A 24,207-nucleotide genomic window follows, 5' to 3' on the forward strand; every position below is an offset into this window, starting at 1 on the left:
CTGAGAAATGGCATTTGAAGGATCACTTTCATCCAGGCTCCAAGCTGAAAAAAAAGAATTAGTCCAATAAATGTATTGGAAGGATTGTATCACCTGAATCTCTATCAAGGAAACTTGAAAAGCTTTAGCTCCCTCATACCATTTCCAAGGCGCCTCAGGAGAGGGAATGATAAACTATACCATGCCACTGTAAGCAGGTTGTTCACTGAAGTAGCTCTTTAAGAGGGATTTATTTATTGATAAAGCATCTGGAAAAAATTATTAGAAGTGCAATAAGAAGGTGGAAGCCGCAAGAATTAAAAAGATGGCAGCAGTTCAGCATCCATAATGCAGTCACTTATCACTACGATCCTTTTGCAAGGTTTTATTTTGAATTGGTCTTTGAAATGAAAAACATATTGTTTGTAGAGGATTTTTGCAAAGGCATTTACAGATAGCAATGCAAGTTTGCAAGCCCCTCCCCGAATGAGAATTCTAATTTAAAGAATATATCTTATCTAGAGCTTTGTGGGGGACTGAGGGGCTGGATCTAAAGTCCTTGAGAGTCAATTATTAGTATTATTGTGGTGGCACTTAGGAGCCCTGGTCATGAATCAGAACCCCATTGTGCTCGGCGATGTACAAACACAGAACAAAAGATGACCCCTGCTCCAAGGAATTTACAAACTAAGTAATGGGTTGCTTTCCATTGAATGTGGTGGGCTTTCCATCGGTAGCTTAGATTTTCTTTCCAAATCGGGAATATTGGAGAGTTATATATTGAGGGTCAGATTTTCAGAGGCGCTGAGAACTCAAGTGTCCAGCTGAAGCCAAGGGGAGATGTGGGTGTTCAGCTCCTTTGGAGTTAGGTCCTCACTGCACATTCCAAAGCCACATGCTGTATTCACAGTGTTCGTTACCATTTACTTAATAATTATTTGCACTGCAGTAGCACCTGAGAGATCCCCTCAAGATCAGAGCTCCATCCTACAAGGCACTGCATGCACTAAGTGAAGCACAATCCAGGCCCCAAACAATTTACAGTCTAGACAGACAACTGATTAGGGGAAACAGAGGCACCAAGGTGAAGTGTCTTGACCCAGGTTACCCAGCACGTCAATGACAGAACCAAGAACTGTGTCTTGCATCCCAGTCTGACCAAATGGCCTTTCTGGATTGGGAATGTCACTCAAACAGCCAGCCTGTCACAAGATGATTACAATCCTTCAGACTTACATCACACCTTTCATCCAAAGCGCCTTGCCAAGCACAAATTGAGTCTGAGAACACAACACAGAGCTTGTAACAATCAAGAGTGTGGGAGAAGTGGTGGTCCTTTACCCAAGCTCTGTTCCCCATCCCGGAACACTGGGATGTTTCTTACCATTCATGACACTAGTCATTTTATAAAGCCAATAAAGCTTTGTCTGTGCAGTGACTCAGCTAACGTCAACATTGTATGAGAAAGGAGCTGACTCAGAATGAACATCCAAGGTCCCATTTCCCACAGTGGACCAGCCAGCTTTGGGTGCCGGGGGAGGGAGAAAATACAAAACTAGATAAGCCTGATCTGGAGAAACACAATGGCCAAAAATACTGCTGAAGGAAAGAGAAAAGGCACCACAGCACAGCATGTAGTCATCACTTTGTGCAATGTTCCATGCCTTGTACTAAACAATAAAATGCTGCTCCCTGGTGAAAATTTAAAGTGGTACATGCCTATTTTTAGCTCGGGGGGGGGGGGGGGGATCCTTCCTTATTTATCCTGAGCATTAGAGCGAATTAGTTTATACTTTTGTTCCATGTTACCTGACCTGTTTCCTCCCCGTACAAAAGTGTGCCCATCTTCTCAAAGCAGCAGAGGACTCCAGGAGGCACACCTTGTTTCAGGACTCAATGGGTACTGTTTATGCCCAGGGCTGTATTTGTATTTATTTTAAAAAAAAATCCCTGTAAGCCTAGCATGCATAAATGATCTTCAGTCCCAGCAGGAAAAGACTGAGTTGATTTTATGCAAATATTTACTTTGCTGCTAAATAAAAGAGGAGCGAATACGGCAGCGATCAACACAAGCACGTCGGTGAAAAATGCATTTGGTAACGTGTAGTAGAGAGATTTGTTACTAAACCAGTTCCAGATCATTTAGCAGAAATTCACTTACTTCTGAATTTGTCAGTGCTCACTAACCCAGTCTGGGCAGGTGCCATATTACCAATGCTTTCCTATTCAGATTACCAGTGGGTGGCTGGGGGATTTCATCATGTGTGGTAGTGCTCTAGGAATCACAATTTTTGCATCTCCCTCTCCCCGCACCCCCAGCCTTTGCCAATCAGCTCTAAGCAGCAGCATAGCTGGCAAAGAGAGCACAGCTAAGCAGCACAAAGTAGGAGACATGGGATCCAGTGCAAAATGCCACCAGTAGCAATAGAGCAAACACGGAACAAATTACCTAGAGGACCAAATTTCTGAGCTGAGTGAATGATGGCAAAAGGTTGAAAAAACTTCCCTCCGCTGCCACGGCTGCTCCCTATATGGAGGTGGAGGAGAAGCAGTGGGCACGTTCCTTTGCACAGAATTGCAAGCGAAGGAGAATGTTTTCAGAGGCACGCAGGACAGTGAGAGTCAGTGGGAGGTGGCCACTCACTTCCCTTTGTGCCTTTGACAGTCTCCTTTGAAGATCACAGTACTTTCTCAGATTTCTTATTAAATGTGCTTAAGCATGAGATTCAAATGAGGCATTAATAGAAAGGGATGATGAGGATGGGAAATCACTGATCTGCTACCCTCAATTTGAATAATTTTAGCTTCCAGATATCACTACTATGCAAATATCTATTTTGTTTGATCACAAGCCAGGACAGCCACTGTATCCTACTCCTCCCACTACATCCAGACTTTGTGCGCACTGCAGTAATTACCCATTTCCTCTAATGCCTAAATACACTGTAGCGGGTACCCCTGTATTATTATGCATGACTGTCAGGACCATTAATTAGAAGGAACTGTGACATGATTAAGCCAGCCAATAATCTCACAGTGCCATGTCCCCGTTGCTGAGGTCAGATCAGAAAGTTGCAGCCTACAAAAACTACAGGTTTTGAAGTTATTTGGCCCCAAAGAATGAACAGTTAGATTGTAATGCATGAGGAAATTATTATTTAAAGGTGGCTTATGCTAATCTTTCTGCAATAGACTAACTAGAGCGCTTTCCCTTCCAACTGAATGGTTATTTAACCACAGGGAGAGGAAGAGAATAAACATTCTGGCAATAGGTTTTGAAATAACCAGGGCTGTAATTTTGAAATACTGAGGTTTCAGGAAGTTGGTCCCAGCCTTTTCATTCACATTAACAAGTCAATGCACTGTGAACCTCATTATCAAACACAGGTTTAAAAAGCGGCTCTGAATTGGACTCAGCCATGATTCGTGCTGCACAATCAGATCAAGGGCTTTTGCTGGAGGTGTTTTAAAATACTCTGGGCCAGATTGCTCCATTGAAGACTTTGGGGTTCACTGGGTGTATGTGATAACAGGAGTATCAGCACTGCTTGTAGAAATATTGTGACTCTGCATCCTCCTCATCCTTTCCCTCTTCCTCCAGTTCTCTGGAACACTACGGACCAGAGCCTCAGCTGGTGGGAGTGACTTGGAGGCAGTTATGTTCATTGACATTCACTGAGTTCTTGACTCCAGAAGGGAGGAGAGTGCGTAGTAAGGAGAATTGTCACAATGGAAAGAATCAAAGTTCTTTCTACTACCCCCTCTTGGTAAGCCAACCAATACTCTTGGGTCCTCTCATTTCAGTTGTTCCAGACAAGACTGAATTTTGATCCGTTACATCCTAAATAAGCAAGTATTCCTACAATCAACGTTCGTGGAAGCTATGAGCCTGAAAAGGGGAAAGAGAGACCAAGATGAAGTTGGAGTATTTCTATTTGTCATGAGGAAACAATTTGGGATCTCACATTTTGTGATATTCTGTGCCTTATGCGCCTGAACCAGCATTTGGCTCATTAATGGTAAGCGAAATCTAGAACATAAGAAAACCTAATACAGCACAATCTATATGACGGCAACCCCGCACTCCTGTTACCAGGAAGTCAAAGCATTTAATATTCTTTGGGATTGTACCGATCCATAGAACACTGCAATGTCCGGGTATAATCTACCTAAGGAAGAGAAATAGGTCAAAAAGGTGGAAGAAGAAGTATCTCTCAAACCAGAGATAAAGTTTTCAAAAGTACTTAAGTCACTTAGGCGTCCAAGTCCCATTTTCAAAAGTGATTTAGGCACCAAGAGTGATGTTTTCACATGTATTTAGGTGTCTAAGGATGAAGACAGGCACCCAGTGGGATTTTTGAAGTTGCTTAAGCAGGTTACGCACCTAAGTCCCATTGAAATCATAATACCTTTGAAAATATGGCCTTTAGTGCCTAGGTTACTTTTGAAAATTCAAGGTTAGAAAGCCAGAAGAGATCGATGTGATCATCTAGTCTGATCTCCTATGTAATACAGACCATAGGACTTCCTTGAATTAATTCCTGTTTGAACAATGTTATGTCTTATGAAAGCATCCAACTTTGATTTAAAGATTTCCACCAACCGAGAATCCACCACAACCCTTGGTAAGTTGTCCAGTGGTTGATTACCTTCACTATTAAACATTTGAGTCTTCTTTCCAGTCTGAATTTGTCTAGCTACAATTTCCAGCCATTGCACCTTGTTATGCCTTTGTCTGCTAGATTATTTGAGGACAGTGTTTTATAAACCAGAATCAGACAGGGTGAGTATGGCTCTAGGACAAAGCTCTAGAGCAGGGGTAGTCTATTTTTGCCAAGGTCCAAATTCTAGGTTAAGATATAGTCAAGGTCCACACTCTAGATATAATAATAAAAAACCCCCACAAGAATGATGAGTAAATAAAAAGATGTCGGGGTCAGTTCAAAAGCATCTGGCGATCCAGATTTTGCCCACAGTCCACCTATTGACTACCGCTGCTCTAGAATTAAGAGATTCAGGCACTCAGCCTCATCTGCAGCCCATGCTACCCCCAGCTATACTGCTATTGCTAGCACTCTAGCTAGAGCAGAGCTAGCACATATCCGTCTACCCAAGCTAGGAAGCATGATCTCAGCTGCAGTGTAGGCATATCCTAAGTGACTCCTAATGGAAGAGCCATCCCTAAAGGAAGTAGTTCCACATGCAGGTTTTGTACGATTATATCCGGACTTAATTTGTGGCCAAAGAATAAAACAGAAAGGCACAAATCTGGCTAAGAAGCTTGGTTTTGAAGTCTCAGGACCTGCAGCTCACAGTTCATTATTCCTTTTTTTTTTTTAATTATTTAGCACTAACTTGAAATCAGCCTTAGTCAGATTTAGCGCCTAAAATGAACTGCTCCACTTCTCGTTCAGGTCACTCAAATGCCTTTCTCCAGGTTACTCTAAGAAACAGGTAAACAATTAGGCACCAATGGAAGACAGATATTGCTAATGCTTTATCATCATCAAACTTCTCTTACATGCATGTAAGTTTTGGCTTTGCTAGTTTGGACTTCAGGCTTGTTTACGAGGGGAATTTTCCTTTGAGATATGAAAGAGTTACAGGGAAGAAAACAGCATGCAAGTGTCCTTCCTTCCAGCCTTAATCAGTTTATTACTTCTATAATACATTAATACAAATTAGGGCTTATAAACAGATTCAGAGGTGATAATGGGAGCTCATCAAATGGTGAGAAACTTTCATGGAAATTTTTGGATTGAAAAGGTATTTTATCAAAATTGTGAATGGTTGTAAAAAAACAACCAAACCCTAAGATGTTTTCCATTTTTCTGGATTGTCCTTCTCCTTTCCAATGGCAAAAACAGGGGAGGAAAGAAAGGGGTAACTGGGGAGAAACAAAAATAAACCCTCTTCCCCCCCAAAAAAAATCTAGCCCAATTGAGGGTACAATTCAGCACAAGTAAAGATGGCAGAATCAGGCCCAGAACAATTTCTTTCCACACCCAGCATCAGAGACAGCCCCTGCCTCAGTTTCCCAATCTTCACTTTAGCCAAGAGATCAAGTCACCGGTCAGTACACTAATGAAACTCCTGCCACTGTCAGTATTTCATTCCCTTTCCCAAGGGATTCGTCTATTGCTCGAACACACAGTTCTACATCAAACAAGACAGGTAAACCAGACCAAGTCTAACCTCCAGCCTGTCTCATAGGGCTCCTGCTGCTGCCTATGCAGCAGGTATCCCCAGCCAGGTCTTTCACCTGTCTGCTGTGGTAAGCCCCTCTCCCAGAACCTTTCCCTGACCTCAGGGCTTCCAGCCAAGGTGAGCACCACCAGTATCCCTGTCCCCTCCAAGTTACTTGTCTTTTCTCTTAGGACCTGGAAGCGAGCCTAGTTAGTCATGAGCAGGGCTTTGTCTAACTCCCTCAAACGGACCATCCCACTCTGTGACGGGGCTCTGGACAACATACCACCACACACTAAGTCATGTAGTTACTCTGTGTTGCCTTTTCGGATCTGAGAAGTTAAGTGTTATGCCGGTTGGGTCTTTAATCCGAAACGTGGACTCTTACTGGAACTGATCTCATAAATTAGGATTTGCTTCAGCGGTGCCTTTGTCTTTTCTAAAAAGAAGCTTTCCATTACATGGACTATAACTATTCAAATGCAAATGGTCTTAAATCTGAAGCATTACTGGGTGGATTATTTTTAATATCTTTATTGAATCCAATTCAATTGAACAGTTTTACTTAAAATGGGATTGCCTAGTTATTTTCTCCAGCTATGTGAAGGCTGACATACAGCAGGAATGTTGCCCTAGTGTATCTTTACAGATGACTCTGACCTATGAATTGCAAGAAACCTTTTACCAGAAATGAATTTCTGTCACATTGTTTTACATTTTCATTTTGTAATATGAATAGAACTTGCATTGTATTTTCCTCAAATGAAAAAAAAGTCATTTATATACAAAAACCTCCAGGACAATGGCATTTTATCACTGCACTATGAAATATAACTTTTTAGCAAGATTTAGCAAGGTCATTTTCAAACTAAATATTTTAAAGCCATACATCTATTTTGTACCACTGTACTCCTGATGTTTATTGCATAGAGATCTCCCCAGTTAAAATGAAAATTGTGGGTAACCCACAAACTGTATCAAGTCTACATCACGTGAATAAATATAGAGATCTCTAGTTAGAATATATTTTTTCCTAATTCTCATAATGTTCATTCTCACAAGTTTAGATTGTTCAAGTCAAACCTAGCTAGTAATAGGATACGAAGGACAAAGAAAGCTTATCTACATATTCAATAAACAACACATCAGCCTCTAGTTCAATTAAATATGAGGCTTGTTTGAACATGAGCATTCTATATATTGCATGACAATTTAATGTCCTACACAACTGAGTTAATGACTGCATAACAACAAACATCCTAGACTGAAAGACTAATCCTAAGGCTACTGATGCTAGAAGATGAGGAAGAAAGCATACAGCCGGTACCATGACAATGATATCCAGAGAATAATTCTTTATGCGGGGTCTTCATTCCTAAAAATGGTCTGAAAGCTTTTTTTTTTTTAAGAGTTTACTGGTTTCATGCAGAAAATACTTCACCCACTATTGAAGTAAAGCCATCTCTAGGGAGAATCTAAAGAATAGCGTCAAATTACACTATTCAGTGGTTTAGGAGGGACAACGGAAGATCACATCAAAATAAAACTCTAAGGAGAGTTTCAGAGAGGCAGAAATTAGCTACCTATTGAATATGGCCAGGACACTGGGATTAAAATCCCTTTCTTGTGAAAAATACTATGGGACCTTGAAGTACCACAAGTGGTCAGAAGTCTAGTTGTACATCTCAGTCAAATGCTAGCATATTCAAAACTTCTGCTCCCTCTAGCACCGTTCTGGGGTATTTTTTTAGTGCTTACTCAAAGGAAAAGTGACAACCGACATGAATCACCAGCATCATGGAGAGAAGTTGTATATCATTTTTACACTACGTGATCTTTACTATTTGGACAGCTGGAGGATTGAGGTTGACCCCCAAAGGAAATTTTCTCCATGTCAGCATACAATTACACTGAAGAGCATCCAGGTAGATCTTTCTTTCTCAAGCTACATGCTAAAACATTGCCTTTCCCTTATCTTTTTTAGATTAAAAAAAAATTCATCAAGGATCAAGTGTCCCAGTTACAATATAAGGCCTGACTACAAGCACAAGAAAACAAAATATATATGACACTTTTTTTCCTCCTTTAGCTCTCTACTTAACATGGAGCGGTCACAGGATACACTCACCCCTAGGGGCACCTCCTCCTGGCTGTTCTCGGGACTAGCCTCACCCCCCACTCACTCCACCTCCCCTCCTTCTGTCACTCGCTCTCCCCACCCTCACTCACTCATTTTCACCAGGCTGGCTCAGGGCGTTGGGTTGCAGGAGGGGATGCAGGCTCCAGCTGGGATGAGGGCTCCGGGGTGGGGCCAAAAATGAGAGGTCCAGAGTGCAAGAGGAGGCGCCGGGCAAGGGTCTGATGAAGTGGGCATTCACCCACGAAAGCTTATGCTCCCAATACTTCTGTTAGTCTTAAAGGTGCCACAGGACCCTCTGTTGCTTTTTACAGATTCAGACTAACACGGCGACCCCTCTGATTCTTATTTTAAGGTCTCACAAATATAGATGAAATTAGGCAATGCTTCTATTTTCATTGGATTTATATACTTAGCTTGAAAGACACTGAACCAGATTCATCACGAGTTTAGGCCATGGGTCGGCAACCTTTCAGAAGTGGTGCGCCGAGTCTTCATTTATTCACTCTAATTTAAGGTTTCGCATGCCGGTAATACATTTTAAGGTTTTTAGAAGGTCTCTTTCTATAAGTCTATAATACAATAGTTTAGTTATATATGTAAAGTAAACAAGGTTTTCAAAACGTTGAAGAAGCGTCATTTAAAATTAAATTAAAATACAGATCTTACGCCACCAGCCTGCTCAGCTTGCTGCCAGCCTGGGGTTCTGTTCACCTAGGCCGGCAGCGGGCTGAGCAGGGCCTGCTGGGTGTGTGTTGGGGTGGAGGGTTCAGGGCAGAGGGGTGGGGGGTGCAGGGCAGAAGGTTGAGGTGCTCAGCTCGTGGGGGTGCTCCCAGCCCCCTGTCCTGAGCGGCTCAGGGCAGGGGGCTGGAAGGGATATGCTCTGTTCCACCTCCTTCCCCCAGGCCCGTCCTACCTCTCTCTGCCTCCTCTATGGAGCTGTGTGGATGCTGCCGCTCTTCCCCCTTCCCCTCGCTAGGGCCATCAGCTGATTGGTGCAGGGACGGAGAGGAGGAGGGGCCGGAAAGCATCACGCTGGGGGAAGAAACGGGGGAGGGGGGTAGTTTGGCTGCCGCAGGGCCAAGCTTCTGCCTCCTGTCCCCGCAGAGGAGAGCAGTGGGCGGGGGGGCTGAGTGGGGCTGGGTGCCGCGTCAGGGGAGCTGCGAGCCACTCAAAATCGGCTTGCGTGCCATGTTTGGCATGCGTGCCGTAGGTTACCGACTCCTGGTTTAGGCAGTTGCAATTCACTGCTAGGCTTAAATTTGGTTTGTTGTATTTTGCAGTGTGCGATTTGCCAAACTATAGCAGTCTTTCAAGTGTAATTTCACACACAGAAATACTTAAACTATAAACATGGTGGACAGTCAGATGAGGCCATACAGTGGCTAACCTAAGTTTAAGCATGTTAAAGTTAGTAGGCATCTTTCAATTCATGACAGTGGTCTTTGGATTAGGCCAGTACAGAGTAGGATGTCCATAAGGACTGGGCCCTTACAACATTTCAGTCTCCTTTATCAATTATCTGAGGGTGAGATTTGCAAGGAGTCAATGAGCAGTTGGGCATCCAACTCTCATTTCGCTTTCAATGGAAATTTAACACCCTGTCCTGTTTCTTTGAAAAATCTCCCTTTAGTGTTGTATGGGACTATAATAGACCACAGAGTTTCAAGTGCTGAATTATTGATACAACTCATAATGTGCATCTATATCTGAGTATTTGTAACGTGAGAGCCGTAAAATAAATGAGCTGTGATATGCAGGAAATATCACCTTTTCAAATAAAAAAATAATATATGATAGCTTATGTTAAATAGCCCCACAGTAGCAAGTGATAGGGTTAAAATTGAAATGGTTTTTCCATTTTCTGTTTTCACCTGTAATCTTAGAAACCCTGAATCTTAAATTAAATGGCAACTTCTACTGTAGCTCCGTCAGCCAGAACGCCTCTCACTTGGATCAAAAACCTCTCTCTACATTAGGCAGCTTTGTTGTGTTTCTTTTATTCACCTAACCCCCTAAATACATTGACATGTTAAGGTTGAGCAATCTTTCATAAGTACATAAACATTGTCTTGTTCAGTAGTTTTCCTATAAGTGGTAACCAGAAGAATGATGAATATTAGATGCTAATAAAAATACATTGCATGTGCCGTCAGAGAGAATGGAGAGCCCTCTTCACAATGACCTTTGAGTGTTTTGGCAAGTGGTTTTATCTTCATTGAGCCATTTTCCTTTCTTATAGCATCATGTGGTTATAAATGCACTCTGGCAAGACAGGCTCTTGCAATAGCATTAGTGTTTGGTAAGCCAACAACAAGATTTCTTCCATGTGTGTAGAACTCCATAACATGAAGGAACAGTTAAGCAAAATCTAATTGTAAAAAAGAGGATGATACCGTACTATTGAGTAACTCATTAAGGCTCTGTGAAAAGTTATTGAAAAAAGTCACATCCACTGAACATATATTTTCCTAAGATACAGTAGAAATATTCATAATGTTTTTTGAAAGTGAAATATGTTAGCGTTTACAGTCACAATGATTTGGAAAAATGGAAGTCTTCAAAAAAATTTAAAAATTCTGATCAATAATGTGTATGGGAAAGGTTTGCAAATTAGGATGATTAGGGGAAATGTTATGGATTCACTAGAAACTTGAGACTCAGACCACCTTTACTGAAAGCTTTAATAATATTTATAAAGCTGTCAAATGACCCTGGAACTAATCAGAGGAGAACCTTGGCCACTTTGTAACTGTGAAGCAAAATGAAGTGAAAACTTCATGGGGACAGACAAATTTCCCCTTGAGAATGGAGTTTAAATAAACCCATGGGGTTGTGAACTAAGGTAAAGAAAAACTCAAGAACCCACAAACCCCAAGATACAAGCCAGAATTGACAAGTTTCACATGACTGTAATATGAAAATCAGTGTCTGCCATTTCTTCTATCGCACAGGAGTCAGAATGGAAGGCTTTATTCTCTTTTATATGTATTCAGCTAAACGGCCAATAGTGTAAATGGAACCTTGATATACTTGCACTGAGAGGAGAATATGGCTTATAGCAGTGTTCCTTTCAAGATAAAAGTACTGTACTATCAGCAGATGGTCATTCTAGGAAATATAGCATTTCTACCACTTATTAGAGTCTCTCGACATACTGGAATTTGCTTTTATCTCCAACATGGCATCTTAGACCTGATTCTGTTCCAGTCTCAGAATCTGTAATACCCATCTGCACTTTTTTCTTATCACAGCTGTTTATCTAACTGGGTGGCACCATTTTGACCAGATACTCATTGTTATTCATGCCTCATCCCAGTTAATGTGGATCTTTTCCCAGTGTGCTAACAGTCCATTTTCAAACCATCTTCGATTCTTCTCCAATCGCTTCCTCTCTTGCATAAAAGATAGGTCCTGACCAGCCTCATTCTCTGTGTCTTTCAAATCGATGAGCTGGCAGAAAGTTCTTCATGTTGTCTTCTCAGCATTACAGTAGAGGCTGTAAAGTGATGAATTTTCAGTCACTCATCTGTAGTAACTTCCAATAGACTGGCTCTTCTTGAGAAACATATTAAAAATAAAAGTCAATAACCAAAAAGAGCCTTTAGAACTAAGAAAGTGTTTGCGAGACACTTTGTTCTTTTGTCCTTCGGTGAAAAAACCCAAAGCAACAACAAGGGTGTCTGGGCTGTTTAGAACCAGATCTTGCGCACACAAAAATTAGCAACTGGTATAACTTTATTCATATGAGTAGTCCCACTACCCATGTGAGGAAAGTTAAGCGTGTGCTTTGTAGTTGCATCTCTAGATCGTAATCTCTAAGGGAAAGCATCTTGGGCCAGATACTCAATAGATATAAATCCGTGCAGCTCTATTGACCTGAGTGAAGAGACCGCAATTTACACCTGCTGAGGATCTGTGTATATCCTTCAACTTCATATATCTTTGTAAAGTGCCAAATGAATGTTGCATTATAAGGGCTTGAATTTGCAGCCATTGGAATGGTAATATTTAATGGGTGAACAATCAAGCCCTAAATAAATGCAGTAATCATTATTCAAATGGTCTGTGTGAAGCATGTATGTTCTTGTTCAGTGTGGAGTTTGCCAATAATGAACTGCTGCCAGCTGACTTTTACCTTGAAAGGGAAAGTTTTCTCACAGAATATGTACGCCTCATGCAGTACATTTTCTTAATAATTTCAAGCACATATGAATATATTAATGATATAATTTAATTCATTTTAAAAATAGATTTAATATACATATATATTCAAGCACTATGAAAGAATAATTTTGTTAACATAAAAAAAAAAGTGTACTATTGATCTAAAACTACTGCTAATCCAGCAGCAATTAATCCTCTGGGAATAGTGGGGTTCCTGTGCGAACTGCAGATACTGATATTAAAGATGATGATATTAAAGATGATGGACCATTCCACAACTGGGAGAAATTGGAGTAGCGCCATTGACTTCAATGTAGCTACACTGATTTACTCCAGCTGAGAATCCAGCCTGTAACAAATGCTGCAAGAACAATACTGAAGTTGGGATATGCCTGCATATGACCCAGGAGGACAGGAAAAAAAAAATCAATTGAGACGCAGTTATTACAGTACAACTCTATATAGTATCTTCCATTTATTCCGTTGACTTAGCTACCACTGCTTGGAGAGGTGGATTAACTACAGTGACAGAACACCCCTTCCATTGCTGTAAGAAACGTCTACACTACAGCGGTACAGCTGCAGACAGGGCGGCCAGGTGTCCGGTTTTCCACCAGAGAGCCTGGTTGAACAGGGGACCTGACAGTGTCCGGTCAGATCTACTGATCAGAAACCCCAAGTCCGGTTACTATAGGTGGAGGAGGCACCGGGTCATCACCCACGCCAGCCCCTACTCAGTTGGGGCCACCTCAGACAGCTGCAGCTCCCTGCTCTGACCCCACAGGCAAAACCCTCCTGACCCAGGCAGAAAGGGAGGGGAGAGGAGCGAACAGGAGGTTCCGGCACGCCTCCTGGAGTGTCTGATTTTTAAATACTACAAAGTTGGCAACCCTTGCTGCAGAGCTGTAGCTGGCCTGTTGCAGTGCCCAGTGTGTAGACGTGGCCTAAGAGCAGTTGAATCACATGATTCTACCCTGAGGCAAGAGCAGGGCCGGTGCAAGGAAGTTTCATGCCCTAAGCAAAACATCCACCTTGCGCCCCCCCCCCCGCCCAAGCCCTGCGGCAGCTCCCCGCCCCCCCCTCCCCCGCCCTGAGGCGCCCCCCCCCACAACAGTTCCCCCCAGGGAGCCGTGCGGCAGCTCCCCACCCCAGCTCACCTCTGCTCCGCCTCCTTCCTGAGCACGCCGCCCCCGCTCTAATTCACCCCCCCCTCCCAGGATTGCGGCGCCAAACAGCTGATTGGCACCATAAGCCTGGGAGGCGGAAGAAGTGGAGCAGCGATGGCGTGCTCGGGGACGGGGCGTAGCAGAGGTGAGCTGGGGAGCCCTGCGGCAGCTCCTCCACCCCCCCGCCCTGAGGCACCCCCGCGGCAGCTCCCCACCCCCCGGCCCTAGGAGCCATGCGGCACCTCCCCACCCCAGCTCACCTCTGCTCCGCCTCCTCCCTGAGCACACCGCCCCCACTCTAATTCTCCTCCCAGGCTTGCGGCGCCAAACAGCTGATTGGCGCTGCAAGCCTGGGAGGCGGGAGAAGTGGAGCGGCGACTACGTGCTCGGGGAGGAACGCTGTAAAAAAGAAAAAAAAATTGGGGGCACCGCTTTTTGGCGCCCCCAAATCTGGGCACCCTAGGCAACCACCTAGTTCGCCTTAATGGTAGCACCAGCCCTGGGCAAGAGGCCTAATACCTGAGGTGGGTGCATTCAGAGAGACCAGAAAGGGGCAAGAGGTGCTGCTAGCTCTGTAACCATATGTACAAATATTTTAAAAATAGAATTGCTATCTTAAAAGTGTCTTCCATTTTGAAAGACTCTGAATTTCAGAGATGTTCCCTATATTTAAAATCAGACTGGAACCAGTAGTAACTCTCCAGATGGAAGACTACTGTGTATCTGTAATAAGTCTGCTCTTTGATATTTTGCCAGCGTGGGTTTGCAGTTTCTCCGGGTGAAAATAGCTTTTTCCAAGTCAGGATGTGAGCAAAGCTGGAAGCCATGTGACATACTGGAGGCACTGGCAAGAAAATCATGACCATCTGCAATTTTTGTTAACATTTTCAATTTTGAAATAGTTTAGAGAGATTCCACTTTTATGGACATTTTCAGGCGCGGGGGGGTGGGAATACACCAGATTAAAATCCGTCATTTCCTCCTCTTCTCTCACTACTTATTTTTATTTATTTAGATGTATGCATGTGCTAAGAAGGGCACCTGCCCACCCATCTGCTTTAGGCACACTTGACATAGCAAATATACATCACAAAAATACCCTAAGTACTGCATTAAATTTAATATAAGCCTCCACCAGTACTGCAGGCAATTTAAAAAAAGCCTCAGAACCTCCTTCCCCCATCTTTTAAAATGACAAGGAAAAAATATGAGCTTGAAGGAATTAGTTAAATATTAATTGATTTAATCTTTACATGTAACACAAGCAAGAATATTCTGGTCACATTGAAAACGCCTGGCTCTTACACAGAACTGATGTCAGAAAATGCTTGTTATCTATCCCACTCTTAAAAAAAAACCCACAAACTTTTCAGCAAAGACTTTAAAAGAATTTTTTAGCTCTCCTGCTGCACAGCAGCCTTCTTAGTAATTGAATCTATCTATCTATCGAGCTCAGCTCTCGGCAGCTATACTCAGGCACAGAAATCCCAGCACATTTGTTACTGTGAGCTCCTCTTTATACGCAGCACTGAACCTATCTATTGACATTATGCTCTGTCACAAAGCCATCTATTAGTACATCAATTTCTGATTAACTTCTTTGTCTGATGTGGCCATTGATCTCAATAGCCCTAATTGACTTAAACAATAAAAGGTACATTTTACCACTGGTGAAAATGTACTGTGTTTCGTTAATCCAGAGCAAAGCTGATTAAAAGGGACATCCCTTTGTCAATTATTGCTCATTCTTTTTGTTTAGCTTCAACATCCCACATAATTACACTGGCACCAATAGCCTCAGCACAGTTAGGACGTGTCATCATTTCCATTCTAAACCCATTGTCAAGTATGCTATAAATTGGCCATTGGCATTCACTGTGGGCTTAAATTTAGCATAAACGATTCTGTGCTACAAGGAGCGGCGTGTTGGTCTTTTGTGTTTAGCCTAAATTGTAGGGCTGCAACAACTGATAATATGCATTTTCTTTATTCCCCCCCCCAAAAAAAAACACTCTCCTATGGTTATTTTAAAAGGGAATCTCTAGAAACAGTAGAAAGTAGAAACCGATAACTAAGAAATACAGGACCAGATTCTCAATTGGTGTTGACTGGCATCGTTCCATGGAATATACGGAGCCTGATTCTCTGTTATGCTAAGCCCCCTTTACATTGCCAGAGCGAAGTATAGCAGTCTTTCTGTAAATGAAAATCAGGTCCACAGAGTATATGAAATGTATAATAGTCATCGGATTATCTTCAGCTCCATCTGAAGTCACTGACTGCACATAGTCTAGCCCATAGAATACTATGTCTACACAACCGCTGGGAAGTATAATACTCTGCATGGGTAGACATACACATGATAACTCTGCTTGAGCTAGAACTTAACATTAGCAGCGTGGCCACAGCCCGCACATTGCTATTTTAGCATGCTAGCTTAAGCAGAACTAGCGCACGTATGAACCACATCTCCCGGTTACTGGGCACTCACATCCTAAGTTCAAAGCAAGGTGTTTAGATTGCAAAGTCAAGCGCTCAAAAGCTAGCAAGTGCCATATTTACAGTTGCCTGTGTCACCTTCATTCTGTCCCCTTGTGCATCCATCCATCCTGTGTACTAAGAGAAGCAAAGGGAGTTGCACAAAAAGCCATAAAGCTGCTGTTTCCTAACTTTCACGTGCTTACCTTTGCAATCTAACTACCTTCCTTTAGCATAGATTTTTGTATGTAATTTCCTAGGTTGAAGAAACAGGTCCGTACAAATTCTGTTACGTTTAACTGTAACAAAATCCACAGCAGGGTTTGAACCCTGAACCTTCAGTAATGCAGTACAGACACCTACCGCTACAAAAGCAGGATTAAGTATGTTAGCTGGTAGGAGGAGAAGGTGATGGGGATGGGATGTTGGAGCTATGTGCTGAATTGGAGGCAGGGAGGTGGGTGTTTGTTAGGGAACTTGGCCTATCTGCCCTCTACCCCTGTTGCTCCAGCCACTCTTGCAGGCCCCAGCACAGTGTACACTGCGGTTGCTGCTTTGGTGGTAGTATAGGTCTGGTTCTTTAAAATGTTTGTATTTCAGGTATTACTTTGGCAGGCTGCCAAAATCTTCCTGAGGAATGCAAGCAACAGAAGGGAAAAGGTGACTTAACAGTTTATAACCCAGCTAAACCTGAAGGGAATTTCATGGAAGAAAAGGCACTTCTCTAGTCCAAGGGCTTTCTCCCTGCTGAAAACAATGAAAGAGCTCCTTGAGGGAAAAAAGGCACAGGAATACTTTAATGGAGATTGTTGGGCAATTTAAAAAAAAAAATAGACCACTCTTATAATGAAATGTAGAAATCTTTTCTGTGTTCAAACTTTTAATTGAATCTAAAATATATGTGGGCAAACTCAGTTCTCAACTATACCAGCATTGGTCTGAAGTAACTCAACTGAATGCAATAGAATTCCTCTGGATTTATCCTAGTGTAGATGAGAGTAGAATCCAGCCCATAATAAATAACATTTGGAGGAGGGAAAATGCAAACATGAAGAAATGACAAGGGGTCAAATCTGTGGCGTAAATCCATTAAAACCAATGGGAATGCATCAGTTAACTTTGCCCACATTTCACAAGTACAAAATGATGGAGGATATATAAGATTTAACCTTAAACCCATCCTCTTTTGCTGCATAGTATTTCAAAGAGAGAGTTTACTATTGGAGTACCTCTCAAAGGAACATTACCAGGAATGTCCACTATTGGTGAGCTGTTGCTAGTTTTTAGCAAAGACACAGAAGGAGAGACCATTTTGTTTCCAGCCTTAGGACTTAAGAACCCCTTTTTATGGTCAAGAAATGCCCACAGATTTGTGCTGCTTTGGCGGTACTTTCAGCAGACATTAAAAGTTCATTAGAACCTGCAGGAAAGGAACCATGAGGGTCTAGGGTGCTAACACCACTGAATTGCCATGGGGGCCTCAGGCTGAGCTCCCCTGGGAGGACCCTGCCAAGCCCAGCCTCACAAGAGGTACCACCCAGCCAATACCAGTATATAAACCAGGACGCCATGTCTGAGCCACAACCCAGACTGCCTGCCCACCTCTGCTCCAGACCCTGCTTTTAATAGACTCTGATCCTGGTTTGTCCTCAGCTTTGCTATTCGATTGCGGTCTATAATGTGGTACCCAACCCTGATCTTCTGGTAACCTGACCCTGCCTGCCTCTTGGTTCACCCTCTGGCCAATCTTAGACTTTGTACCTGACTCAGCCTGAAGCCAGACTCCTGCTCTGACCACTAAGTCTGACTGCCCTCGTCCCAGTCATGGCATTTTCAATCTGCATCACAAAGTTGAGGAGTGAAAGGATGAAAGGCTGAAACACTTGCATGGGAGAATTCTGTAATACTATTAATGAGCAACGAAGATCGTGCCTAGATTTAGTTTACAGAATCCACTCAGCTGAGATAAATTACAGTTAAATCTGGTGTTTCTGAGAAGTGTCCAAAGGGCTTTTCCTAGTAGAGAACTAGAAGGCTGCTGGATAAATATTGAATTTACAGTTGGAAAAACATTCCATCCAAGTTTCCTCCAGGTAGCTTTGGAAAGGGTCTTTAGTTTATATATTAAAGTGTTGCAACTTTGTAGCTTCTGCCACTACCTTCTGAGCTGTCTGGCTCTTTTAAACTCCTCCTCCAGTTGGAGCAAGCTCTGTTGGTGGGGTGGGGCCCCCGGACCAAGAACTGGTCCTTAATGCCTTTTATCCGAGTCTGAGGCGTATATACGCCATCACACCACACCATCCCCTTCTTCCCATCCCCCCATGCCAAGGGCTTTTTGTGCACTCCTGTTCTCCATCACCCACATTCAGGCTTGGGCTGGAGCTTCGGCTCTAGGGCCCTGCAAAGTGGGAGGGTCCCAAAGCCATCACAATTAAACAGCCCTTTAGCCCGAGCCCTGAGAGCCCAAGTCATCTGGCATGGGCCAGTTGCCGGTTTTTAATTGCAGTGTAGACATAGTCCAGGCTACAGCTAAGTCTCCCTAAAGAGCAAGTTAAACTGCGGCCTCTGCTATGAGTAGCCATCAGCAAAAATGGCTGAGAGATTCCTCTGCCTCTAGTACCAGGCAATCTGGGGACCCTAAATTTTCCTGTGATTTAGACTTTTCTGGGGTTCTGATTTTCACCAAAATCAACAGGTGACTTTAATGACTGGAACGTTCCCTGAAACTTTGGAATTGATCAGATGCAATGTTCCAAAGTTATCACGTTACACACAGAGACATGCCCTCATGTTGAGCGTTAGACCTTGCTTTGGGGTTAGTGAATTACACACAAACCACTATGTTAAAAAAACATTAAGGTTACAAAATCAAACAGTCAGAACTCAGAAAGTACTCCCAAGTCCCTCCCCCCAATCCCTTTTCACTCAGTCCCAATCTTCCCCTTCACCCACAACTTCCAGACCCAGTTTCTCTCCCCACTCCACCTGGTAGCCTCCAAGTCCCAGTCTCCCCCAAGCTCTTTGTCCCAGTCTACTCCCCCCACTCTTCCTCAGGTGTGGCTTTTGTTGCCTCTGTATACACATTGGGTAGCTTCCTCCTCTATGAGAGTCCCTGACAGCACAGGAGAGAAATGGTCCCTGCTCTCAATTCAAGTGCCTAGACCCAGTATAGTGCACAGCAGTCCAGAGCTGTAATTGCAGGAAAAGCATGCTCAGTGCAGACAGAATCCTAAGGGCATTTAGTGGCTACAATCTAAGTCTCAACTGAGCACATCTGCAAACTCATTTTTCAAAGGTTCATTTGACCAAATGTGGGTAGATTTTCATGAAGACAACAAAAGGCACATCCCTGATACAAAGGCACATCCCTCCTGGCCAATTTCTACTCCCTGGTTCAAAGTATGGGAGCACTAGAGCTTCTCAATGGAAAAGTTCTCCGAATTTTTTAACATACGCAAACCAACGTATTTTCCCCCTCAACTTGTTCCCAGAAAACAGCTGAACTGTTTTGGTTGAAATCCTCCCAAAACATCCAGCTTGAGAAAGTCACCCAGCATGGAAAATTTCTACCCAAATGGTAGTTTGGCAAAGTTATAAGCAATTGAAAACAGGTTCTTATAATGAGAGGTGTTGAGCAACCTTAATAATAGACAGTAGCACCAGCTCACTTTTAATATAGCTTGCAGTGTTCTAGTCTTTTATACATGCAGGATTTGAAGATCTTTATGTTCAGAGTACAGGTGCATAACTGTTTCACTGTGACACCATCAGATTGGCCAGGGAGGCGAATTCTGAGTCTTGGATTGTGGCATTACCTGTTGTATGCTGCAGCTCAAAATGAGAGCATGTGCATTGGCCAGCTCTGGTTCTTCACAGAACATAATGGAGCTTGGCCATCAACACACACACACACACACACGCCCCTTACCTAAATGGTAGATCTTGTACCAAAAAAAGGATGTTCAGGTCATTTGGTGGGGAAAGATAGAAGAATCCTCTTCTTCCTACCCCCAGTACACTCACACAGTAGCAGAAGAGGATATCTACCTAGCTTGCAAGTGTGGAAAGCAACCACATACCTGGGGTGCCTCTCAAGCTCCCAAACAACTAACCCATTATCTGGAAGCAGATAATGCTCCTCTTTTCGAAGGACCAGTTGTCTGGGCCCCTTACAATTTCTTCTGTCTGCATGAGTCTCCCTGGGCTTCTGGGAACCACCGCTCGACTAGCACTATACCAGCACTTTGCAACGTGGATTAAGAGGGTAAGAGCAAGATTGAGGCTCTAATTTATTTGGGTAGAGGATAGATTTACAACTTCATTGTTACTGTCATTTTTAACTGACTCCTTAATTGTATGTCCTGAATTCACTATGGGCCTGATACAAAGCCCTACAAAGTTAATGAGTCTTTCCATTGACTTCAAGAGGCTTTGGCTTGGGCTTTATACAGCTTCCATTTGTTTTGGATTTACGGACCTTAGACAAAATTAATTCCTGGTTTTCTCCCTTGGACTTCAATGAGCTTCCCCCAGGGAAAGGTCTAGTCCTTTGTCATTTCTCCTCCATTCTCTTTGTGTTAATTTATCTGGACAGGTGTTCTACTCTATCTACAATCTGGTAACTATGGACTGACTCCATTTAAATGAGTGGCATTACCCTAGATTTACACTTAGGCAGCTGAGAGCAGAATGTGTCCCTACATATTTTAGATTTGATGAAAAATTGAAACACACAAAAAAAAGGATTATAACGAAAGTCTAAAGAGTAGCTCACAATCAAGAGGACCTGGTTAATGTAACCGGAATATCTAGCCTGAAGTTAAAGATCGCTTCAATAATGTAACTACAATATGCACGCCCATGGCCAATATAAAGAAGATTCTTTAAAAGCTTGTGGCAGGGGGACTAATGTGACTCCTTGATCCTCAGACTCTTTATAGTTTGTCTCCTATACTGAGATCCTCCAAGCAATCTGGCTTTTGGTCCCCTCCAGCATCCTACAAAAAATGCTACCTCTGCCACAAGCCTGCTGCCTTGGGAATCCTCAAGCTTCCTTGTTGATGTGAGTTTCCTCCAGCTTTTATCTTGCAGTTCTGTCCCTGGGTGCCTTTTTCCTCCAGCCAATAATCCTGCCCCTTCTAATAATACATAGGGAAAACAATCCTTTTACTATTAGCCCGTCTCCTTCAGCACCATCCTTCCTCTAACCGCTTGCCCTGAGTAGGTATGAAGGACAGAATTGGACCAGATCCTCAGCTAATGTAAATAAGACTAGTTCCAATGAAGGTTAAGCAGTGATTTGGTCATGATCGATAAGAACCTACATGCAGAAAAGATTTCTGCTCTTTAACCTAGGCGTCAAAGACACAACAAGACCCAGTGGCTGGAAGTTGGCATCAAGAAAGTTCAGACTGTAAATATAAAGATTTACTCCACTGGAATATCTTCCAAAGAGGCTGGAATTCTCCATCCCTTAAGATTTAAAAAAAAAAAAAAAAAATATGCTCTAATTCCACTACACGTTATTGAGATTAAAACAAGAATCGCTTGGTGAAATTCTATGGTCTGGGCCAGACTCGATTATAATAATGGTACTTTCTGGCTATAAAATATATTAAGTTGATGGAGCGATGACAGTTTACACAAGCTGAGAATCTAGCCCATAATGTGAAGTTAAATAAGACCATCTAAAAGCAATCGTTCTCATTAGATAGAGCATTACTGTAGTATTTTCATAGCACATTTTCATGAACTAAGGTGCTCAGTTTGATGCACAAAGTGTTCAATTAACATTATAGTATTAAAATAAAGCAAAAGCAAAATAATACGTTCAGAAGTCAAAGCGGCAACATTAAAAAGAAGAGGTGGCCTGACATGGGGGGGAGGAGCGAGAAGGATTTAAACAGAAAACACCTTTCAAAAATAGTCGTCAATAGTTTTTTAAACATGAGAGAACATGTACTGGAGAACAAGTATGAGCAGAAGATTTGCATGGGCATAAGATAGGTTAAGCACTGGGCAGTTCTCTGCACTGAGTATTTTAGACCCTTCCTTGCTCACCTCCTTATTTTTTAAGAGTAAGAGCTAAAAAGGCACAGGGGTGTGAATGAATAGGCACGTGTAAGTAGTCATAGACCAATAATACTGCCATGTTGGAGATCAATGGGACTACTTGAGAAGTAAGATACTACGCAATGTGAGTAAGGGTGACAGAAATATGGCCCTAAGTCATTTGCAGGAACTTATATTTAACTAGATACCATTTCAGAAATAATCCATCATGAATTAGCATGTTTTTTCTTCCAATATACTGGATTTGAGTTCAGTTTCATGTGCCTCATTTGGCTGCTCTCAGATAGCTCTTACCTTTAGGGCTTGGTCCTGCACAGAGCAGCTGTGGAACCTGGCACGTATGATGAGCAACACAGGGAGTGCATGGGAATTCTGTACCAAGGAGAATGCTGGTATGTGGCTGACCACGTCATTCCTGTCCAGTAACAGGAGTAATGCCACAGAAGGAATTTCATGGTTTGGTCATACTCCTCAAGTAGTCCTACTGGGAGTTAAGGCACTACTCAGTGAGGGTCGCAGAAGCTGGCACTGTGTAATTTACAATCCTAGAGACAGCTAATACAAATAGGCATTTTTTGCCTGTGCAGTAGCTGCAGGATCATGCCCAGGGACAGCATGTGTTTCCCCCCTTCTCTTGTGAATTCAAGGAGAAAAATAAAAAAATCTTCATAGGATTCAGCCATTAATGGTGACAGAGTTTTGTCGCATCCAACTATTTGCGGCCAAATATTAATTGAAATCTATTCCCGTGCTCTTGCAACAGTGGAATAGAGCTCTGTGCCTTGGGAGGTGCCTCCAAGTCCATGTATAGTGCTTGAACTAAATTTGAGCTGCACATTATAAGTATTCAGTAGAGCAAGGAAGATTGCCCATTTTCTTTATCACTGAAGCTGACCAAGCACAAATCTGCCAGTATGAAAAAGGCACGATGGAATGTTCTGCTGTGTGCGCGCACACGTGATATATAAATAAACATCCTCCTTTTCCCCAGATTCTGCAATATGATAATGTAACACAAATCCAGTAGCTCCTGCAATAAAATAATGTGCGACTGCAGTGGAATTTCTAACCAGTTATTTGCTGAATACAAAGGTCTACAAATAAAAATAGCATTCAAAGGTGCGCTGATAGAGGAGGTACTTAATTTTTGTGACACCTAATGGTGCCTTTAACATTACTCATGTTCAGGCACCATACACAAAATGAACCTGTTAAGAAGCAGATTCTCAATAGCCTGACTTCAACTGGTTTTAAATGATAAATTGGTGCATAGTTAAATGCAAATGACTCTCTTTACAAGCACACTTATGATGAGTTAAACTTGCAATCCTCCCCACAGTGTGCAGTAATTATATCACAGCATCTTTTGGTTAAAGTCATTAATGTCCATAAATAAGAGCACTTGAGATACTTACAACTACTTTGCATCCAATAGGTTTGCTTCTTTCTTTCAGAAAAAAAAAATGGACATCTCCTCACCCACACCTTTCTTTTCATGGAGGACAGAGGCACCAAGGCTTTTGTGCCACTCTTTAGGATGGAGAATTGTTGTGTTCCATTTGTCTCATGATTATGCCAATAACAGAGGAATGCAAACTCTCAGCTAGCTAAATTGAAAAGTGTCCACTTCTCCATGTAGGCTCTGACGCAGCTAAGTAAAATTCAAGCTCTGGTTTTCATTTTTCTCATTGTACTGGCATATGATGGAGCTATAAAAAAAAATAAACCCTGTCATACACAGACACACACACGGTCAAAAACATGAAAGTCGATGCTGACTCAAATTATATGAGCTTTTAGTCACACACCCTTGTGTATCCCTGGCTGACTCAAGCCAACCATTTTCCAAACTAAATCAATTCATAATGGTAAAATCAATCACTTGAATAAGGTTGTCTTCTGTTATTGCAAAGTATATGAATGGTGACAAAACTGCCTGGTATAATATTTAGGTTTAATGGCATCAAAAATGTGTCTTTAATTAATTATCTAGCATCACTTCCTGGAAACATACAGATTGAA

This window comes from Malaclemys terrapin, chromosome 6 (assembly GCF_027887155.1).
Source record: "Malaclemys terrapin pileata isolate rMalTer1 chromosome 6, rMalTer1.hap1, whole genome shotgun sequence".
NCBI lineage: Eukaryota > Metazoa > Chordata > Testudines > Emydidae > Malaclemys > Malaclemys terrapin.